The 21,897-nt window shown below is 37.3% G+C and overlaps 1 long non-coding RNA gene across 1 annotated transcript in view; it reads right to left on the bottom strand.

Annotated features, from left to right (window-relative positions):
* Nucleotides 1-21,206, bottom strand: part of LOC140848190 (uncharacterized) — a 39,241-nt gene extending 18,035 nt beyond the window's left edge. Inside the window, exon 1 of the long non-coding RNA XR_012128742.1 lies at nt 20,989-21,206. This is a non-coding gene — a long non-coding RNA (uncharacterized lncRNA). The remainder of the gene's footprint in view (nt 1-20,988) is intronic.
* Nucleotides 21,207-21,897: the final 691 nt, after the last annotated feature.

The following is a 21,897-nucleotide window of genomic DNA, read 5'->3' as shown; positions in this document are numbered from 1 at the left end:
AACAATGGGGCACAGAGAGGAATTTTAACAGATCTTCCTACATTTCTCCTATACCACCCTTAGGTTATATCATAATGTAATTATCTGTGGGGATAGTTGCCTTCTTGCAGCAGTTCCTCCATCTAAATTCTTTTTCATCAGAGAGGGAAGGTAAAGTTTTTTTTTTTGAGTCTTTTTGGGCCTTGATTGTTTTCAGCTAGGATATTATCTACATACCAAAGTGACAGATTTTGGGGTGGTTTGCCCTTGGTCCCTACACCACCATTGAACATCTTCAGTAAGTTGAAACCAAACTGGTTTATTATCTTACTAAAATATTAGGAGTTTTTTCATTAATTCAAATGTTTCCAACAGAATTTTTCTTCTGCAAAAGTGTCATGCCTCTTCATGTAATAATGTGAGTCTATGATCAGCTTTTATTATTGTCACTTGATAAAGAAAATGATCTCAAATTCATTGTATTAGCATTTACTTAATTCACAAGTGGTACTAAGCAATTAAGCACTATGTTTATTTAGGCTGACATTTTATGCATAACAAGACTTTGATAGACAAAGCAGTGTGTTGACCTTCATTTTGTTTTAAGCTTCATATCTGAGAAACTATGCCAGAATATTTTCTCTCATAAATATTGTGCTATTGGAACATATTCCTCCCACAATTAATTTCCACACTACATTGTTTAACCACTCATAGCATTTTACAGTTCATGTCTAGTCATTTTAAGTCAACAATGAAGAAAAAATTCCATCTATCAACATCATGTTGAAAATGCTGTATGCCTAAAGAATGCACGTTAGCAGTATTGGTACGTTAATCCAGTTGCAATAAAAAAAAAACCCCGAAGGCTTTAGTTATTCTGTTAATTGGTCTGCTATAACCATCACTCAGTTCCTAAATACACAATATCACTGGAAAGCAGTATTTGATTAACTTCATACCGCAGATTCTTCCAAGCAATTATCTTTTGTCCAAGCAAATATCTTTCTTTTACGTGTCAACAATTGCATGTGCTTTAGTCTCAGCAACTCTAAGTGTTATTTTAAGAGAACCCCACAAAGTACCAATATTTATATATGAAATGTTGAACATCTGTTTCTATCATCTTTTTAAATCAATAGTCTTTTTTACAAAGAACTCTTGGTTTTGAGCATATTTATTTATAGGTTTATTGTAAACATCATTTAAGTTTTGAAGGCTTCATCCTTTAATTATTTGCTGTATCTCCACAAATAATACACTGTGGTTTTAGCACATTACCATCAATTATGATTAAAAACTGATCTCAGTATACTAGGAATTAGACTTCTGAGTAAAATGAGTATGACTCTTGTTTTTCAGCTCTCCGTAACTTCCATCAGCATCACTGGGCCTTCACAGAAGGTATCACTTCTTCTCTTGACAAGCCCAGTACAACTTGTTTCTCCCTGTGTAAGTGAGGATTAAAAGTAAATGGTGCAGGTTGTATTCCTTAAGATGACTAATAGTGTTAGACTACATTTTTTAAATTAAAATATCATTGATATATAATCTTATGAAAGTTTCATGTGAACATTGTGGTTTCAACATTCACCCATATTATCAAGGCCTCACCCCTCTAGTGCAGTCATGGTCTATCAGCATAGGAAGATGCTAGACTATAATTTGAAAAGCAGATGCCATTTAAAATATAAGTGCTTCTAAAAATAATAAATTATAGGAATTATTTATATTCCTATAAATAATTATAGGAAAAAACATAGGAATAAATATTTGCACTGGAGATAACTTTATTGCAGATAGTTACTCATTCTTCCTTTCCTGTAAAGGAATTATACGTTGCTGTTGGTTGCCTTACAAGGGGCCTTCAAGGGGCTCATTATGAAGGACGATGTATTCCCTACTCTATTGACATTGGAATTGGCTTTGTGATGTGCTTTGACCAATGGAATATGAATGGGTATGATTTATAGTGTATTGGAGAAGAATCTTTAAGAGGTACTAATCAATTTTTCCAGCCCCTTTGTTAGCTCTTTCTTCACATACCATACTCAGTTCCTGGATGATTTCATCCATAATTGCATGTTACTACCTACTTTGGTTTAAATGACACAATTACATCTCTGATAGACACATCTAGGTAGAGTTCTAGTCCTGTATGGCTGACTGATTTTGACCTTGTAACTTGATCCCTCCAAGATGAGGAGCAAAGTCAAAGGTATTGAATGCTTCTAAGAGTTTCATAACATGAGAATTAAAACTCTTACTAGCCTAGTGTTAGCAAGAGTGATTTTGGTGGAATAATAAAGTAGGTTTGTCCAAATAGGAATAAAGATAAGGAATTGAACAGTGATGAGGAAATTGAGAGAATGGACATGGACAACATTGGTGAGGTTTGTGACAAGATAAAAAGATAGGTTGGCAGTTTTGGGAGAAAGTGACTATTTTTAGATTCAGGTATATTTCACATTTGTGTGACTGGTAGCAGAAAATGAAAGCTACATTATATCTTTGTAAGAGGTAAATTTTATGTTAGAGGAATAATAACTATAATACCAGCGTATATTTTGGATATTTTCTTTCCCAATTTGGTACTGAAAACAAGGTCTTGCCAATTAATAAAAGTAAATATTCTGTAGAGTATCAATTATTATTTTGGGGTTTAGTACATATAGTGCCATTCTATAAGTCATTGGACATGAAACTAAGGCCCTCCCAAATTTAAAAGGCATAATTAAAATATGAGGTATAGAGTAATATTGCATTCACATCTTTGTTTTCACCTGGAAATAAACATCCGAATTGACGTATTTGAGATTTCTTGTTCTGATGCTAATTTTATGTGTCAAATCAACTAGGCTATGGTACCTAACTAGTCAACTACTAGTCTTAGATGTTGCTGTGAAGGTATTTTTAGAGGTGATTGACATTTGAATCAGTATACCTTTGATAAGGAAATATTGTGAAATGTCCTAAATTAGGTAATGTAAGGGTCAGAGAATGAGGGAGACAAAGGAAGTCATCAGTAAATAGCCGCAGGCATAGCTAACCAGAAACTGTACATACTGGATGAAGACATTTCACCAATCATCCAGAAGGTCCCCAGGACCACTGCATCCCCTTTGTGTGTGACCAGTGTCAACTATCACCAACCACCCATCTGTGATCTTTCCCTATGGACTAATTACCTATCCCCGGACTTGCTCTGCTTTGCATTAGCCCACCTACCTTATCTGTAGCAAATGTGAATTTAAAGAACTTCCTTTCCTTGAAACCTTTCATACATGTGTTTCTTGACTCTGCTAGGCAAGTTTTTTCTGATAACTGGCCTTGTTGCTAGTGAAGCAGAAATTTCCTGTCCCAGGACTCAGTCCTTATTACACCTAGCATCTTTAAATAAACCTTTTTATTTCGGAGATCTCTCAGTCTCTAGAATTTTTGATTCATCACTTGAATATGGCAATTACCTTCCATAATGTGGATGGACCTCACATATTCCACTGAAGGCCTTAGACAAAAGACTGAGTTTCCCTGAAGTATTGTAACATCAACTCTTTCTTGGGTCTCCATCCTGCTGTACTGCTTTGCAGATTTCAAACTGCAAAGCCCTCATAGTCATGTAAACCAAGTCTTTCAAATATATTTAAGAAATAAATACTTGGTTATAAATAAGATTAGATATTATTGATTATATCTCTGGGCGGGAAATATGTTCCCAGTCTGGGTCAAATAACCTTTGAAGCTGAAATCAGCCAAAGGGAGAAATAAAGTGGGAGAATTCCATTTAGTGCTTACAAGCAGTTGTCTACTTCTGCTTACCCATGTCTTTTGCACCCAGCTACAAAAGTACCCTACCACACCTATCCAGTGCAGACTTGCCCTTGCTCCCTGACCCTATAATTACCTACTGATATGGAGATGGACTACTTCTCTCCACCCCTTGGAAGCACCTATTTATATGGAGATGCACTAAGGTCAGGCCAGAGATTCTAGAAATATTGCAATTTTACCCACAACCCACTCCTCCAGAAATCTCACCTAACAATCTATTTCTTCCTCATCTTCCACAATGACCCCTGTGTGAGAAAATTGAAGCTACAACAGCAATAAAATCATAATAATCCTCAAGCTGGAGGATTCAACTAGGTTCAAAGACCTAAGCTGGTTAAGTCCATAACTTGGAGCTGCAGCCAGGGGGCACATCCAGGCCATAGGGACTGTGGAAGAAAATAACCTTAAGAGTGGTGTCATGTTTTAATGACACCAAAGTAGGCAAATCTTGTCCATCAGGTAGGATGCATGTAAGAGAGTGGTCCTGTGATAGTAGAGTGGCAGGAATGGGATCTTGTCCTGATCTAGTACACCAGACCTTCACCCTGCTCCCTGTGGGAGTTACAGATAGGTCAATATATGGGGCTACAGGAAGTACCTGCACTAACCATAAAGATAAAACAAAACTTCCCCGCAAGATGCTATTACCTCCCAGATGTTTTAGGTACACTACCATTATCTTTGTAGGCCACTCTGCTGTTATTCCAAGTACACACAGGAGGCCAGCTTCCAGGCATTTTCCTCAAGGTGCCAGAAGGGCCAGCCATCACTGGTCCATGTGCTGAAATGTCCAGGGCCATGTCTTCTCAACAGAGTCTCTACGGTTTAACACAGTTAGGGCTGGCAGCAGGATGTTGCTCTGCTGGCCATATCCTGTCTTTAATAACTTCTCTTTGTTTTGTACATACAAATGTACAGGAGAGGTAACAATGTGTGTTAGCATGTCCACAGGGTTCAAGGCTCCTTTTTGGGGCTTCCCAATCAAATGCCATGGCACTGTCCATAAGGGAACTGACCAGCCTTGTTGCATATTGGTGTCCAACTTAAGGCCAGATTTCAACAAACCATTTTACCTCTCTATCATGCTTACCCCAGTAGTGTTATATGGTACATGAAACTTCCACTTTATTCCTAATTGCTTCACACATTCTTTAAATGCATGTCTAGTAAAGTGAGTGCCTTGATCACTCTCAGTCACCTGTGGCCAGGCATAGGCTGCTAGGCTTCTTTTGGTCATTTGCTGATCTGCACCACATTGCAGGAAAAGCAACCTAAAATCCAGTAGGTGTGTCCACACAAGTCATAGCATCCCGATATTCCTCTGATATGGGCAGAGGCCCAATACAGTCTATTACCTGACAATTGTCCCATGTTGCTGTGGGACTTGATGTAAGTCACTCTTAGAGCACACAAGACACTCTTTCTGGGCCCTGTTGACTTTTTCAAAGATCAACAGCAGGGCCCACCGATGGGTTACAGTCCACATTGTCTTTTGCCCCATGTGCAACAAACACTGATGTAACTATTGGACCACATCAGAGGCAGACTTTCTTTCTAGCCAAAGTACCTGGACCAATGTGTCCCCTTCATCATTCCCTGGGGATGCCAAAGGCAAATAGACAGTCACATGATATACGGCAACTGTCTTAGTCTGACCAGAGGCCCATAGGTCTTGCCACAGCTCTTATTCTAAAGGGGCCAGCGACCAACCATCCAATTGGCATGGTACCATGTCAGTAGCCACAGGGTCAGGATGCAATAGACAGCCCAGCTGTTAGTGCAGACAACTATAAGGGAAGGCTCCTGATGCTTACGAGTCATACTGCCACAACTCAACCCATTGGCTGCTCTTCCCCTCTCCATCCTCCATCCATATTATTACAGTCTTAGGATAGAAAGCCACAGCCCTCCACTTCGGGGGATGCCCTTGACTGGAGCTGTCTCTATACCAAGCATCATCAGGTACAGGGATTTTCCCTTCTGATAAGGACTCTTGGCTACAATGACTCAAAAGCAAGTTCTTCATGCTTTCTACTGGTGTATGTCACTGGCCCCAGTCAGCACTGGAGTTCTCCACTTAAGGAGCTGGTGGGAAAGGTACTATGCTGCTGTAAATTTGGCCATTTGGCCAGTGTAGGCATCTGTGTCATGGCCGTCCATGGCTTTTGGGTCCAGCCTTGCACTGACTCTGTGATGGGATAAGTAGTCATTACCTTGATTGGAGCTGTTCTGGTGATGGGCTCTATAGCCAGCAAGGTGTGGTACACAGCAGCCAGTTCCTTCTCTATCAAGGTGTGCCAGACCTCTGCTCCTTTCCATAGTTATGACCAGAATCCAATAGGTTGTGGCGGATCTGTTCAAGTCACTGCCAAAGGCCCCATCCATAACCATCTTCGGTTACATGAACTTCTAGCTCACAGGGCCTTGATGAATCCATTGTACTCAAACAGGCCTTGACTGCTCACTTAGAAGCAGTAAAAGGAGCTGCACATGTTTCATCCCAGTCCCACTGATGCCCTTTCATACAAACCAGTTTAAAGGCTTCAGAATATGTGCCAAGTGTAGAATAAATACTCTTCAGTAGCCCAAAAGACACAAAACCTCTTGTAATACTGCCACAGTGGTAGGGGTAGGGAAAGGCTAGATCTTGCCTCTGACTGCTTCTAGTTTTACCCAACCAGACAACCCCCAAGAACTTTACTGAGAAACCAGGTCCCTAGACCTTGGTGCTGTACACAGCCCATCCTTTCCCCTTAGATGTTGCAGCCATCTAGGTATTGCCCCTTCTAAATCTGAAAGAGAATCAGATGTGAGCATAATATCATCAATGTAGTGACACAACCAAGCCATTTATGGTTTCTTCCATGTGGCCAATTCCTGGCCTACAAATCAATGACAAATGGTGGGATTGTGGAGGTATCCCTGTAGAAAGTCAGTAAATGTCCACTGCCAGCCTTCCCACATGAAGGCAAACTGTTCCTGACTACCTGCTATGACAATAGAGATGAAAACATTAGCAAGGTCCACAACATAGTGATACGTCACTAGTTCATGACTGAGGGTGTCCAGAAGGGCTGCTGTAGAGGAGACAGCAGCATGCAAATGGGGGTATGACTTTATTCAATTCCCTGTAATCCATGGTCATACACCAGGAGCTGTCCCGCTTCTTCACTGGACTCTGAGTGAGCTTTATGATGCCCATATTTTCCAACTTCTGTAGAGTTTCTCCAATTTCCTTGTGTCCCCCAGGCAATTTATATTGCTTAGTATTTGTCACCTGCCAAGGTATGGGCAGAGCTACTGGTGTGTGCTTAGTATGTCTCTCAGAATTACTGTTACTACACATACTGTCAGTCTGAACTTACCTGCAGTTGTCTGTAACCACAGGCCTTTCAGTATATCTAACCCCCAAATATATTCAGGGATGGGAGAAATGTACATAGCATACTCCTTTGTGGGTAAATGCCCTATCCCCAATGGGATTTTGGCTTTCTTCACTCTAATTGCCTTACTGCCATAGCCATCTATCACAGCAGGGGTCCTAGAAAATTGCTCAGGGTTGCCATAAATCAGAGAACATTCATCTCCTGTATCCACCAGTGTGAGGACATGTTGTACATTCATGGGCGACCAATGAATTGCTTATTTTATATGTGGCCTCCAGTACCCACCATGTCCCCAAAGGTGGCAGCCTTCAACCCCCTCTCAGTCAGACCTGTGGGGGTGAGGGCTCAGGCAGAGCCTGAGTACTGTCCCTCAGGAAGTCCTGCAGGGACACGGGCCGGACATGGGACTTTGTCTCCAGCTTCCACGTCCTAGACCTCAGTGGCTAGAACTGACAGTCTGGCTTTAATTGGTGCCACAGTTCTAAGTAGATCCTATTGGGCTACCCATTAAGTTTTTCTTTCACTACCCCATCTTTATCAAATCAACCCATATCTCTGTCCTTGAGACCTTCATGGTGCCCTGTGTATCTCTCCTTTCAGTGGTAGTCTATACTTCCTTCTGTGCTCTTATGTTTCAACCTTCCCCAGATCTGCTAAAGTACAAGTAGCCTCATTTCTGAGTTGCCCTGTGTGGGGGGCAAGAATAGTCACCAGGGACCCAAAGGAAGATGAGGAGCTGTATGGAGCACCTGATTTCTCATTCTTATGGTGAACAACTCCTCATCAGGGTCCTGGTGACCCATATTATAGATGATATTTTTCATGCCCATCTCCCGTAACACCTCTGGAGCTCTGCATACATTTTCTAGCTAGTGGGTAAGTATGGTAAATCACCCTGATTAGGCCAAACTGTCCTGATGGCTGCCATCAGCCAATCCAGGAGCACCTGATTCCTTAAGATGTTATGGGCACTTTACAACCACTGATGGAGGGAAGGCTGAATTTTCAGGGAAGCCAGTCTACCTATTTCAGAACCTGACATTTCCACCCCCATATCTCAGAGATGCAAAAGCCATGTAGCCAGACATTCCAATGGCTTGGGCCAAAATCAGATGCTCATGTCTACCAGCTCATCCTGGGCATAGGGGCGGAGCATGGAGTGCCCCACAACCTGGGGAGGAGGCTGCTCATCCCCCTGAGGAGCCTATAGTTGTTGTGTTTTTATTTTCTTAATTACACCTAGATGGGCCTTTAATGCGGGAGGGCCTGGTACCTCTTTCAGTGGCCTTGGCAACAGTCTGCCCTTTGCTCCACCCCCTCATCCTCTCCTGACATATCCTCTATCACAATGGAGGCTGAAGGCACCGCTCTTTCCTCCCGCTTCCCCACGGTCTCTTGCAACACAGATTTGCCTACTGCTTCCTCCCCTGCTACTAACATATCTTCCAGGAGCATGACCTGTCCTCTCAATAATTGTGTCTCTTAAGGGCATCCCACAGGTCATTGCCCAGCTCCTCCAAGAGATAACCCTTTATACTGTATGGAGAAACAAATATCAACCAACCTTGGCTGCCACATGGCCCCTCAGGGCTTCTAAGCAGTCTTCTATCTCATAGAGGGCTAATTCCACAATTTACAGTATCCACCCTTCCCCAATTCTGGGGAAGAGCTCACCCATCTAGAAGGTGCTTTACCTGAGACCAATTTCCCACTAGGAGCTCCCCAAGCAGAAGCCCCAGGGATAGGAGACTCCTGGATGAAGCAGCACCCACCACTGCTGCTGGAGGTAAGGATGAGCCACTGCCCCCTACTGCAGCAGCCACCGGGGCCTCCCCACCATCCACAGGGGGATTTCCAGAAATCTCCCTACCATCTCTATGAGCAGCCTGCCCAAGCATTGTACCCATGAAGAAAGATTTTGGGTTCAGAGGTCCTGCCTACTACCATCAGGTGTAACTCCAGGGTAAATATGTTCTCAGCCCAGGGCAAATAACCTTTGAAGCTGAAGCCTGTCAAAGGGAAAAATTAAGCATGAGAAACCTGTTTATTGCTTAGTCGTCAATTCTGCTCACCCATGTCTCTCACAACCCGAGTGCAAAAGGATCCCACCACACCTCTCCAGACCAAACACACCTTGCTTCCCTCACCCCCTGTAATCACTTACTGATGTGGAGATGGACTACTTCTCTCTACTCCTTAGAAACACCTATTGATACAGAGATGCACTAAGGCCAGGTGAGAGATTCTGGAAATATTGCAATTTTACCTACATTGATTAATTATACAGTTATAATTACAATAGTTGTGAATATATTATTAATTTAATCAATTATCCTTATATATTTAAGATGTATGTTTTTCTTAAAATCCCTGACTAGTACACCAAGATTCTCTTGATTTGCAAATAGAAGTAGGAGGTAATTTGAGAGAGATTTACAGGACTTTTAAGCCACAGGCAATGTTCTTTCTTTTTTTAACCTGGATGGTAATTACATAGATATTTACTAATATTTCTTAAAACACACTTTTCATATAAATTTTCTGCAATATTAAAGCATTTCACAATTGAAAAATAAAACCAGATGATGAAGTTTGAATTTTCAGATGAGCATACAGTATACAATAAATAAGTCAACATCAGTGTATTTCATTTATGAGATGATACTAATTCTAGTTTGTTCTCTGTATAAAACAGAAAAGGTCTTAAAAGAATCTCAGATATAACATTTTGGTCATGTATTTCCTACATTTGCTTTTTTTTCTTTCCTTCTTTTTTCCTTTTTTAAATCAGTAGGCTTTTTTTTGGATATAATCATTAAGACATAATGATGTATGAACAAACAGAGCTTGACTTTAAGTACTCTTCGATGAGTTTGAGTTATAATTGAATAGCATCTTACTGTATTTTCTTTACCCCCCCTTTCATCAAAGTTTACTTACCTCTTTGTCAATCTTTCCAAGCCTTGCCTACAGCTACATAGTAAACTGTTGTAATTAAATAAACTCTACAAGCTAATTGTTTTTAGCCACCGTCTCTTAAACCTGCTCAGGTGGAGCCCTTAATGCATGTCTAATTCAGAAAAGTTCAGAAACATTGTAGTGAACTGGGAGAAGGTCATTTGGCATGCTTGTCATTCCTCTAGTCACACCATGCAAGCAGGTCCCTCCCACAGAGCTGGCAAAGAACCTAGTATATAAACACAGGGTTGAGGTTTTGCCCTGGTATAAATCTCTCCATCTTTAGCCATCAACTGCTCAGGATTATTAAAGGAACAGAGATAAATCTAGTTAAGATCTGTCACCATACTTGGTTATAAAAACCTTTTTTTTCTGTAATGAGAACTTTTAAAACCTACTGTTAGCAACTTCCAAATATGCTCTACAGTGTTATTACGGTGGACACTTTGCAGTATGTTACATACATCTCCATGACTTACTGGAAATTTGGAATGAAGTAACTTTTTAATCAACATATACATGAATTTGACTGCCATAAACCAGTTTAAATGGCAATGTTATATTTATGACTTCATTTTAAATATAGATGTTTTAAGGCAACATTTATGTTCAAACTCCTATAACATTAACACAAAACAAAACTAAAGCAATGGAAATTTTATTTCTATTTCAATTTTCACTGTGGTAGAATGAGTAGCAGAATGGAATAGTGTCCAAATTCTACTTCCAGATGTAATTATTATAAATGTCTTTCTAACATTTGTGGAAACTAAAGGTTATTTTAAGCTCTTTGGAACAAATCATCATGATTTCAAATGGCTAACAGTGACTATGCTAAAATCTTTATAACCTATGATACCATGTAAGGAGGAGGAAAGTAGTCAGAGCCTCTTAGCAAAATGTGATTCTGATGTCACTGACCGAATACTGTTGTTCCTTATCTATAAATGATGATTTACTATAAATGATGAATAAGTATAATACATCTATTTATGCTAAAATAGATGATTTAATGTTAAGAATTCTACTTGACTATATAATTGATTAGTACATTTAATATACTAAATATGTAATTATTTATAATAACATTTATCATAATAAGTATAATATATATAAACAAATTATTACAAATATTATGGAAAATTTCAGAGTAAGTTTGGATTAGTTTCTTTGAATGACTTGTTTTGATAATGAGTTATAAACTACCATGACAACTGAGATCTTTTAAATGTTAACTGTGTGTATTTTTTTCAAATAAAATCTTGATAGCTTACACTGTGAATAAATATGCCTGTGCAATTGGAAGTAATGAGCAACTGGCAGGCAGCCTGGTCTGTGCAAGAACATTAAACCTGCACTGACACACGCAGCTGGTCAACTGAGATTTTAACAACTTTGAAACAAAGTCAATGAAAAAAACAACTAAATTTGACATTCAAGGTTAGGCCTTTAATATCTGCCCTTGACACTAAAAGAAATAAAAACTGATACATAATTTAATATAGTTTGACAGCAATTATCTGTCCCAACAGTAACATAATTTCTCCAGTAAAACACCAACAAATCTAAAATTATGCATTCTGTAATTTGCTTTTCAGGTAATAAGAAATTGTCAGATAATTAACTTTCTGTAATTTAGAATTCAAGCTAGTGATGTAATTCATTGTTCATGGATATTTTTCATGGATGAGCATAGGAATGAAACAAACCATGTGTAGAAAGAAATACTATATATTAGGAAAAAGACTCAAACTCAAAGTAATGAAGATTTTCAAATAATCTTATGAGTTGATAATCTTGTTAATCTCTTAAGAAAGCATGAAATAAGTCTGAAAACTTCAAAACATAAGTCTAAATTAATGATTGAAATTTAATTCTATACATGGCTAAACAAATAAAAATTGTTAACCAGACAATAATGGGTTAACCTTAAGTTTTTCTCATAAATCTTTCATGTTTATCCAACAATATACTGTGTAAGAAATTTGAAAGATTTGTTCTAGATTATAGTTGCATTTCAGTTGGACTATGTATTTCATATAAAATTAAATCAACCTAACCTTTTTATTGAAGTACAGTTAATATACAATTTTATATTGGTTTCAAGTATACAGCAGAATGATACAACAGTTACACACAATATTAAATCCTCACTTCAGCAAGTGCAATTACTGTCAACATAGAAAGATGTTACAGAACCATTGATGATACTCTCCATGCTGCAATTCCATCCGAGTGACAATTTATATTATGAATGAGATTTTGTGCCTCTTTATCCCCCTTACCTCTTTCACCCACCCAGTCCAACCCCTTCCCCATGGTAACCACAGTCACTCTTAGTATCTGTGAGTCTACTACTGTTTTTTTCATTTTGTTTTGTTTTGTTTTTAGATTCCACATATGAGTGAAATCATGGTATGTAACTTTCTCCACCTGGCTTATTTCACTTAACATAATGCCCTATAGATCCATCATGTTGTTGCAAATGGCAGGATTGCTTTCTTTTTTATGGCTGAGTAATATTCTATTGTTAGGAATGAAGAGTTTCTGTACATTGACTTTGTATCCTGTAAATTTGCTGAATACTGTTACTATTTCTGATAGTTTTTAGGTGGAGTCTTTAAGATTTTCTATCTACAGTATTATGTCATCTGCAAATAGTGACAGTTTTACTTCTTCCTTACCAATTTGGATGCCTTTTATCTCTTTATCTTGTCTGATTGTTGTGGCTAGGACCTGAAGTACTATGTTGAATAAAAGTAGTGGAAGTGGGCATCCTTGTCTTTTTCATGACCTTAGAGGAAAAACTTCCAACTTTTCACCATTGATTATGATGTTAGCTGTGGATTTGTCATATATGGCCTTTCTTATGTTAAGGTATATTTCCTCTGTACCCATTTTGATGAGAGTTTTTACTATGAATGGATGTTAAATTTTGTCAAATGCTTTTTCAGCATCTATTGAAATGATCATATGGTGTTTATCCTTCCTTTTGTTATTGTGGTATATCACATTGCTTGATTCACAAATATTGTACCATCCTTGCATCCCTGGAATAAATCCCACTTAGTTGTGATGGATGATCCTTTTGATGTACTTTTTAATTTGATTTGCTAATATTTTGTTGAGGATTTTTGCATCTATGTTCATCAGAATTATTGATTTATAATTTTCTTTTTTTGTCTGGTTTGATATTAGAGTGATGCTGGCCTCAAAGAATGAGTTTGGAAGTATTCCATCCTCTTCTATTTTTTTGGAATACTTCAAGAAGGATTGATAGTAGCTCTTCTTTAAATATTTGGTAGAATTCAGCTCTGAAGCCATCTACTCCTGGAATTTTATTTGTTGGAAGTTTATTGATTACCAATTCAATTTCATTACTAGCAGTTGGTCTGTTTAGATTTTCTTCTTCTTCCAGGGGAAGTTTTCAGCAATTATTTCTTCAAAGAGACTTTTTACTCTTTTGTCTCTCTCTCTTCTCTTTCTGGGATCCATATTACATGAATATTGTTTCATTTGGAGTTTTCACATGGCCCTTTTAGTATCTTCTCATTTTTAGAAATTGTTTTTCTCTCTGTTCCTCAGGTTTGCTATTTTCCTCTTTTCTATTTTCCATCTCATTTACTCTTTCCTCTACTTCTAGCAGTCTGCTTTTCATTACCTCCACTTTATTTTTTCATTTAATCTTTTGTATTCTTTAGTTCTGAGTGGCTTTGTTTCAAATTTTCTCTCTATGTTGAAGCTTTCACTGAGATCATCAATTATTTCCCCCAGATCAGTGAGCACCTTTATGACTGTTACTTTGAAATCTTTATCAAGAATATTGCTGATCTGTTTCATTTTGTTCTTTTATCTTGTTCTTTTGTTTGGAATGTATTCCTTTGCCCCTTCATTTTTGTCTGAGTTTCTGTGTTTCTTCCTTTGTATTAGATGGATCCACTATGCCTCCCTGTGTAGAAAATCATGGCTTTATGAAGAAGGCATCAAGTGGTGCCTAGAAGTTCAAGACTCTGCTCAGCACTGCCTGATTCTCCTTTACAGTGCAACCACAGGTGCTCTTGGTGGGCTGTGGGCAGGGCTGCCTTGACTGTCTGCCAGCAGTGGCAGATCTCTATCAACAGAGGCTGACAGCTCACCTCAGAGTGCCCTTTGTGTACTGGGAGTTACCTCTGCTGGGATCATTGTGGTGGGGCTACTCTCTGCCTGCTAGGCAGCAATGGTGTCACTACTGGGCCAGAGGGGGTAGGCAGGGCCGATGCACAGGGAAGCACCTTGGTGCTGAGTCTCCAGTAGGGAGGGAACATTTGGACCTGGCTACCACTGATGCCCAACAGGTTGGGCTGAAACAGGACTGAGAAAGCTCAGGAAGTCTCCTGCCCACGAGGCAGAAAAGTCAGACCACTGCTGGGCTGAGTAGGCCAGGTGGGCCAGTGCACGGGGAGGTGTGCTGTGGGGTTGAGCTGTGAGCGAGGGATATGGAGCTTTTGGATCTGGCTCCCACAGACATGCAACCAGCTGGGCTGAGGGAGGGCTGAGGTAGCATCGTCCACATGCCTTCTCTCCTCTAGAGAGAGCTCCTTCCAACCCCCATTTCTCTGGTAAATCTTTCAAATTGCCACCTCTGTGTTGGGTCTCAGCAGGACTGACAGAGCATGCCTGTCTTCCACAGGTAATAGGACTCTTGCCTCCTAGGATGCTCCAACTCTCTTTGGTGTCCTGTACCTACATCACGGAAGCCCAGTGAAAGGTGGACTCATGTTCCCTGAGCAGCTCTCCAGGGCCAGGTGGGCAGGATTCCTGCATGCTTATCCTTTCCCCACCCTATTCCTCTCTTTCCTGCTTGTGGGCTGGGATGGTAGGAGGTCTTAGGTTCAGATCAATCACCAGTCTGCCACTTCACACTTCTCAGTGTGGTCTTCTTTTCTTCTCTGGGTATAGGAGTCCTGTTCTGCAGCCTTCATTCCCAGGGTTAGCTGTATGCGCTGTAGTTGCTTCCTTGGCTTGTATGTGGGAGGAGGTTTCTGCTTTGCCTTCCTACTCTGCCATCTTTTCACCTGGAACTCCCCAACCTAACTTTTAATTTTCATTTTATTTTAGTCATTTCATCTTCAAGAGTAATGCATGGTACATTTCTGTGAATTTTCTCATTACAAGTAACAGTATATCAGCTTCATTTACAAAAATTGCCGAAAAAGAGAGATGTGTACTATATTTAGTATACATAGGTAACATAAGTTTATACACACAATATTTGAAGTTAGCCCTCTGGGATTGCAGCCACCTACAGCATTTGCTAGTTCTGTGGCTTTGGGATAAGCATTACCTAACCAGACTCAGGGTCCTTATATGCACATGGTGGGTGTTATAGTATCTACCTTGGAGTCATTATGAGGATTGCCATTGTTAATGTAGGCGATATAGGTGTTTGTGAAGCTGTGTGTCTTCCTGCCTCTTCGCACAACATAATATTTAATTTCTTCTATTATTGTGATGACTATTGCTTCTATATATTTTCAGCTAGTTAGCTAATACATAGACATCTTCTTTCTTAGAAAATTAAAAGCTGACTTTATATAAATCAGAGATAAGTTAATATGTTCTCTCTGTAAAATTACTAAATTTTTTAATCAGTGTTCACCATCTACATTTCAGTCTTTATTATTTAGAGTTTTGAGTCACAGCAAAACTGAGTGGAAAATATAGAGAATTCCCAGATGCCCTTGCTCCCACCCATGCACAGCATTCCCCACTATCGACATCCTATAGCGCAGTGGTGTATTTTTTACTATCAATGGGCCTACACTGACACATCATTATAACCCAAATACACAGTTTACACTACAGTTCATTTTTGGTCTTTTACATTCTGTGCATTTGGACAAGTACATAATGACATGTATCCACCACTGTAATATCATACAGAGTAGTTTCACTGCCCTAAAAAGTCCCTATTCTATGCCTATTCACCTTTCTTTCCCCTTAATCTTTAACAAATATGAATCTTTTTACTCTCTCCATAGTTTTGCCTTTTCTAGAATATCATAAAGCTGGAATCAGTATAGAGCATTTTCAGATTGATTTTTTTTTTCACTTAGTAATATGCATTTAAATTTCTTCCACATCTTTTCACATCATGATAGCTATTTTTTATGCTGAATAATATTTCATTGTTTGGATGTACCACTATGTATGCATCCATTCAACTCTTGAAGGACATTTTGATTGTTTCCAGGTTTTGACAATTATGATTAAATATGTTATGAGTATCTAGGTGCAGGTTTCTGTGTGAACATATATTTTAAACTCATTTGGGTAAATACTAAGTAACACAATTATTGGTTCATGATCTATATTTTATTATCAATTCAGTGAAGACTCAGTATTCTCCTAGTTTTCTCACATGCAGAACTTTAATCTGGTTAATAAACTCATTTGGCGATTACCTGAATCTTCTAATAAATAATAACTTTTCTAATTATCAAATGAGGAATATAACATGTTACAGGATACTGCATATAACATTTATTTTACTTTAATTTTAATTGACCTTCTCTAAGAAGCTTAAGGTATTAAAGTGGCATTTCATATGTGGTGATGTGATTGGAAGGGAAATACAGACACGAACAACTAATTATTACATGCTTATTTTCTAAACATTTTCATACAAATGTATATAAAAGTTCAGCAGTCTGATTTTTTGTTTAGAAATGGAGAAACTAAGAATCAGAAACTTTTTGAATTATGTGCCCAGGTGGAAACACTACAGTTCCATATGTTTGACTCCAGATCTGTGGTCTTTCCAGGACACAATATTCATAATTGTGAGAGAAGAGGATTTCTGCTTTATGAGTTTATCTCATCTTACCTTCCACAGGACTTTTAAACCACAATGCCCATGTGTCTATGCCATCTGTGTAATTTTTCTCTGTGGAAGTTCAGGGTAGGGCTGCAAATGATTTCATAATGCACACTTTAGAATGTAAGCTATATGGCTATATTCTGTTTGTGTAACTTCATTGTGCTATCTCCACACAACAATAGCAACACATGCGTAATTATACACTCACATGTAGTTATTACAGCAAGTGCCCTTGTCTTTGAAAACCGTAATAGTGTGTTTATTTAGAAATTGTACATGACACCCATCTATAATTTTGCTTATAATTTATAAGAAACAGAATTATCAAAATATAGGTTATTGTGAATTAAAAACTGCTTTAAATGTAAAGTATATTCATAATAATAAGCATTATACCAATGTTTTTGTACAAAGAAATAAACGCACTATGGTTAAGAATGTTTCATTAGCAATACCTGTACCTTGCATTTTCTTAAATGCTCTCTTTCAATTTATAATTTATTGCACCATTCAAATTTAGAGTTGCTTGAATAAATAATCTCTAATGACAGAAACATTTGTTAAAATTCTTTCAATCTTAGCTAAGAAAAAGGAAAGGAAGGTTTCAATACCCACAAGTATAATTAGGCAAAGGAAAAGGACTCCCTGGGAACATCCAGCCCACGGAGTGACTCACACAGCGAGTAAAGCTAAGCTTACCTCACCTGTAACTGAGAAATGATGACTAATACCCAGAGTATACATTATGAATGCAAATTACAAAGTAGGGGATTCTTCCAACATAAGACTTTTTTTCTAAATAACTCGTTTAGTGCCAGAGACAAGAAAACATGGATATAAGAATAAATGGTGTTAAACCAATGAAGAAGAAAAATCAACTTTTTCTAAAATATTTTCATGAGAGTATTAAATATTATATTTCTGAATCAAGTGTGATGGAATGAAGAACTTACCCAATAGATATTTTAATGAAGACACCAAACATCAAATGCTCATATTATTCACCTGAAAAGTTTTTATTTTCCCAAAGGTATCAGCAGAATGGTAACAGGTTTGAGTGCATCTGAAAGTTCCCCTTGTTGGATTCGTTTGCAGGAATATTTATTTACATTTGGACAATGAATTGGTGATAGATACATGAATACTGAATTCAAGTTTTTTCCTACTTAATAGTAAATTGGTCTTGATAAGTTTTAAATAATACATTACTACTAATATCATAGTATCATGTATTTGTTTAATATACCATTCAACACTGACGTGGAAATAACTGTTTGGAAATGAAATATTTAACTAAAAAGTAATTGTATGAATTTTGCATGATTTTCTTCTGTGGGTATATTATGTTTATAAAAAGACCTTGAATTTTAAACGGCCAAAATATTTTGAGCAGTAATTTCATGACTTAATTGTAAAAGATTCTAAAACATATGGATTACATTTCCCATTTCCATTATAATCCCATTGGGTTTTTAAATAGTGGGAAAAACTCTTTAAAAGAAGAAAAAAAGACCCAAAACATGTAAAAAATAACTTGGACATTTCAACATACTCCACATTCAACAGGACTTGCCCCTCCCAAGTGTATAATTGGCCTAAATCATAGGATTTCTGTACAAGTAGGTATTTTCTTTTTGTCGCTATGTTAAACATCATTAGACATAATAGCACTCAGTAATTTTCCTTTACCCCTGTATTTTCTTTTATATAATTGAATAGTGAGTTGAAGTAAAGGATTATACTTTATAAAGCACTTGAAAAATGGAATAACCCAAAATTCAGTAGATTCAGCCGATTAGGTGATGTTTGCTTGTTTGTTTGTTTTTAATTTTTAGTATCTAGTAAAAGAAATGATTACCTGCATAAAAATTATTTTATTTTTGCCCTCTAATCTTCGTTCCTAGGTTTTGTCACATGAGCTATCTGTTTTTTCATGAAGTACAATTATGCAGAATTTAAGTTTTAGTTCATGTATCTGAAAATATAATTCTCAGAAACTTGTTGATTTTTATGTGATTTGCCAGTAAAATCATTAGGATTCGAATCATACTTACCATATAAACTCTTCAGTTAAGAAAGAGTGACAAATCCACCGAAGTTGCAAACATGTTCTAAATAATTATTTTTTGGTAATTTTGAAGGAAAAAAATATATATATATATTTTTTATTTTGAAGTTGGGAGAAGGATGATTTTCCTTTATCTCCACAACACTTCAGACACAACTGTTAGCTAGATGCAAAATATCCAACTTACTGCAGTTTCTTTGTTAAGGGTTAAAGCAATATGCTTTACATTCCCTGTAAACTTTGGGATACTTTCATTCTTTAGTTTTGAAGTTAATTTCTTGCCATCTTTGATTCATCATTTGTCTTCGTTTTCCCTGTTAGACTGACTTCAACCCATCTCAGGGTTGTGGATTCAAGGATTTATTTTATTATTTATTATTTGCATTCTCTTTCCTGTCCTTCCAGTGCAGTATTCCATCATTTTATTACTTGATTTTCTCCACAGAGCACACACTAGATGCTATGATTTAATCCCATTTTATCGGCTGTCCAAGATGTTTTTCCTCACCTGAAATTTCATGTCTTACCTTTCAAATGATTCAAATATAATCATCTTTGAAAGCCAAACTTATATCACTTATTATAACCATAGTGATTAAGAGAAGCAGGAATGAAATACTGTTATTTCACTTATTTTGGAAGGCCTAAAAACCTTGTTTCATGACCCTTCTTTAAATTTTAACATCATTCAAACTACTGTAATGAATATGCATTTAGGACCTAACAGTCAACTTTTGATATTTTTAGAACCTCTGCTATACAATTTGACAAAGAATTCTTCCATTTAGAATTTTTGTTTTCAAACTGAAATATATGAAACAGCCCCTCTCTAAAGGATCTCAAAATAAGCTTAATAAACTACAGAATTAGTTTTTACGACTCAACGCAGTTCTGGCGAGCTAAAGTCTATGTAAAGCTGCTCTCGCCACGGAGAAACACTGATTTTGTTCTGCTTAGATGGTGGTATCCTAAACCAAGGGTTTACCAAAACTATTAGCGGAAAGAACATCTATTTCATTTGAATATTTAATTCATGTCATCTTAACTAAAGAAAAAAAAAGAATGGTTAAATACACAACCTCTAGATTCCTAAATATTTGAGAAAAGCTGAAATGTTTTTTTAAAAAGTGACTTCATAAGGCTTTAACAGCTATGCAAATACTATGCAAATACATTCTCTACCACCCTTCTAAAACTTGGACCCAGAACCCTGAGATCCAGTGTATGTATTACCAAGAACACTAACTGCTATATTTGTGTGCCCACGAGCAATAGCCCTAACCTTGTGTACACATATTTCTAATGTTCTGTTGACACAACTTCAGAACTTCTTCATTTTCTTCATTTCAACTTGAAAACCTATTCCAAATAATTCATAACAAATCTGGCATTTTTAAAATTATTATTTTTGAGTAGAGGCATCAGCCAGTATGATAACCATAGAGGAAGAAGGCAAGGCTGACATTCTATTTAACAGCATCAGCAAAGAGAAACTAGCAATGGTACTTTTCATCTGCAAATTTGCCTTTAGTTTAGATTGGTTTTCAACAACATCTGTTCAAGAACCTCCAACAGACAAGAAGGTTTAATTATTTGGACAGTAAATTTCTTCTAATTCTCAGATTCTTTGGTCTTTTATTACATCAAAATTATTCAAAAAATCAGAGCAACGCAAAAGCACCAAACACACACATCACATAAAACTGAAAAGCATACATATTCTTCATCTATGTACTACTTCAATAGTAGAAGTAAGGTTATTTTTAAAAAACAGATCAAAACAAAAAGTGCTAAAATTTCTTCAAATAAATCTAGAATACAAATGAAAAATTGAAAATAAGAGGGTCTTTTATTCTTCAGAACACAATACATAACAATAGGCTGTACATTACTGCACATATCCTCACCTTTCATGCCAGAATGCCTCCAGGATTACCCTTAGTCAGTGAATGTAGTCTTCCCTGTCTTGAAGTTTCATCAATTCTGAATGTATTCTGTTATAGAATGAAAGATATAATTTGGATCATTGATGGAGCTGAATAATCGACATGTCAAACTAAAATGCATTATCAAATGCATCTGGTGTAAAGAGATGCAGAAAAATGGCTTGTTAACAGAAGGGAAAGTGGTAAAATTTCTTTCCTATTAGATCCTAATGCAAAATGTAAGATATGTATGTGGTATTTTGGGAGGATTTATTATGAGTTAATTATAACATGTTGAGTGGGAATTAATAATAAATAACTCAAAGGTATTTATAGTTGTAGTTCTGAGACTAGCTGTGAATACTAAAGTTCAGCAACACCAATCCCAAAGGAAATAATAGCAGAAGGAATATAAGTTGTCACTGTGATGAAGTAAAATAGTTGCAATTGCAGATGGATTACTAACTAATATTGACTCTTGCTCTAAAAGCTGTCAGAGCTTTGCTATGCAGTATTGAAACAGCTGGGAATGTTCTGTTAAGAAGCCATTAGAAGAAACATTTCAGTTAGGTTGAAATACAAAAGCTAGATATTTGCTAAGAATATAAGATCCATATTTTTGTGCATGAGTCAGACAACACTAAACATCATTTTCTTTTATTGCATTCTAAAATATTTTCTTCTTTCATTCATCAAGCATCTATTAAGTACTTATGAAATGACAGGCACTGTAAGTTCTCAGCAGTTAACAACACACCAATCCTACTGTTACGGAAATTGCAATCTAAAAAACACTGGTTGGTCACTTAAAGTATTCAACAAAAACAGCAAAAAAAAAAAGAAAAGAAAAGAAAAGGTCTCATTGGTTAGAATAGGCTGGCTACTGTAAAA

Source organism: Manis javanica, chromosome 3 (genome assembly GCF_040802235.1).
Source record: "Manis javanica isolate MJ-LG chromosome 3, MJ_LKY, whole genome shotgun sequence".
Taxonomy (NCBI): Eukaryota; Metazoa; Chordata; class Mammalia; order Pholidota; family Manidae; genus Manis; species Manis javanica.
The sequence above is the reverse complement of the archived record's forward strand: the minus strand, read 5'-3'. Positions and strand labels throughout refer to the sequence as shown.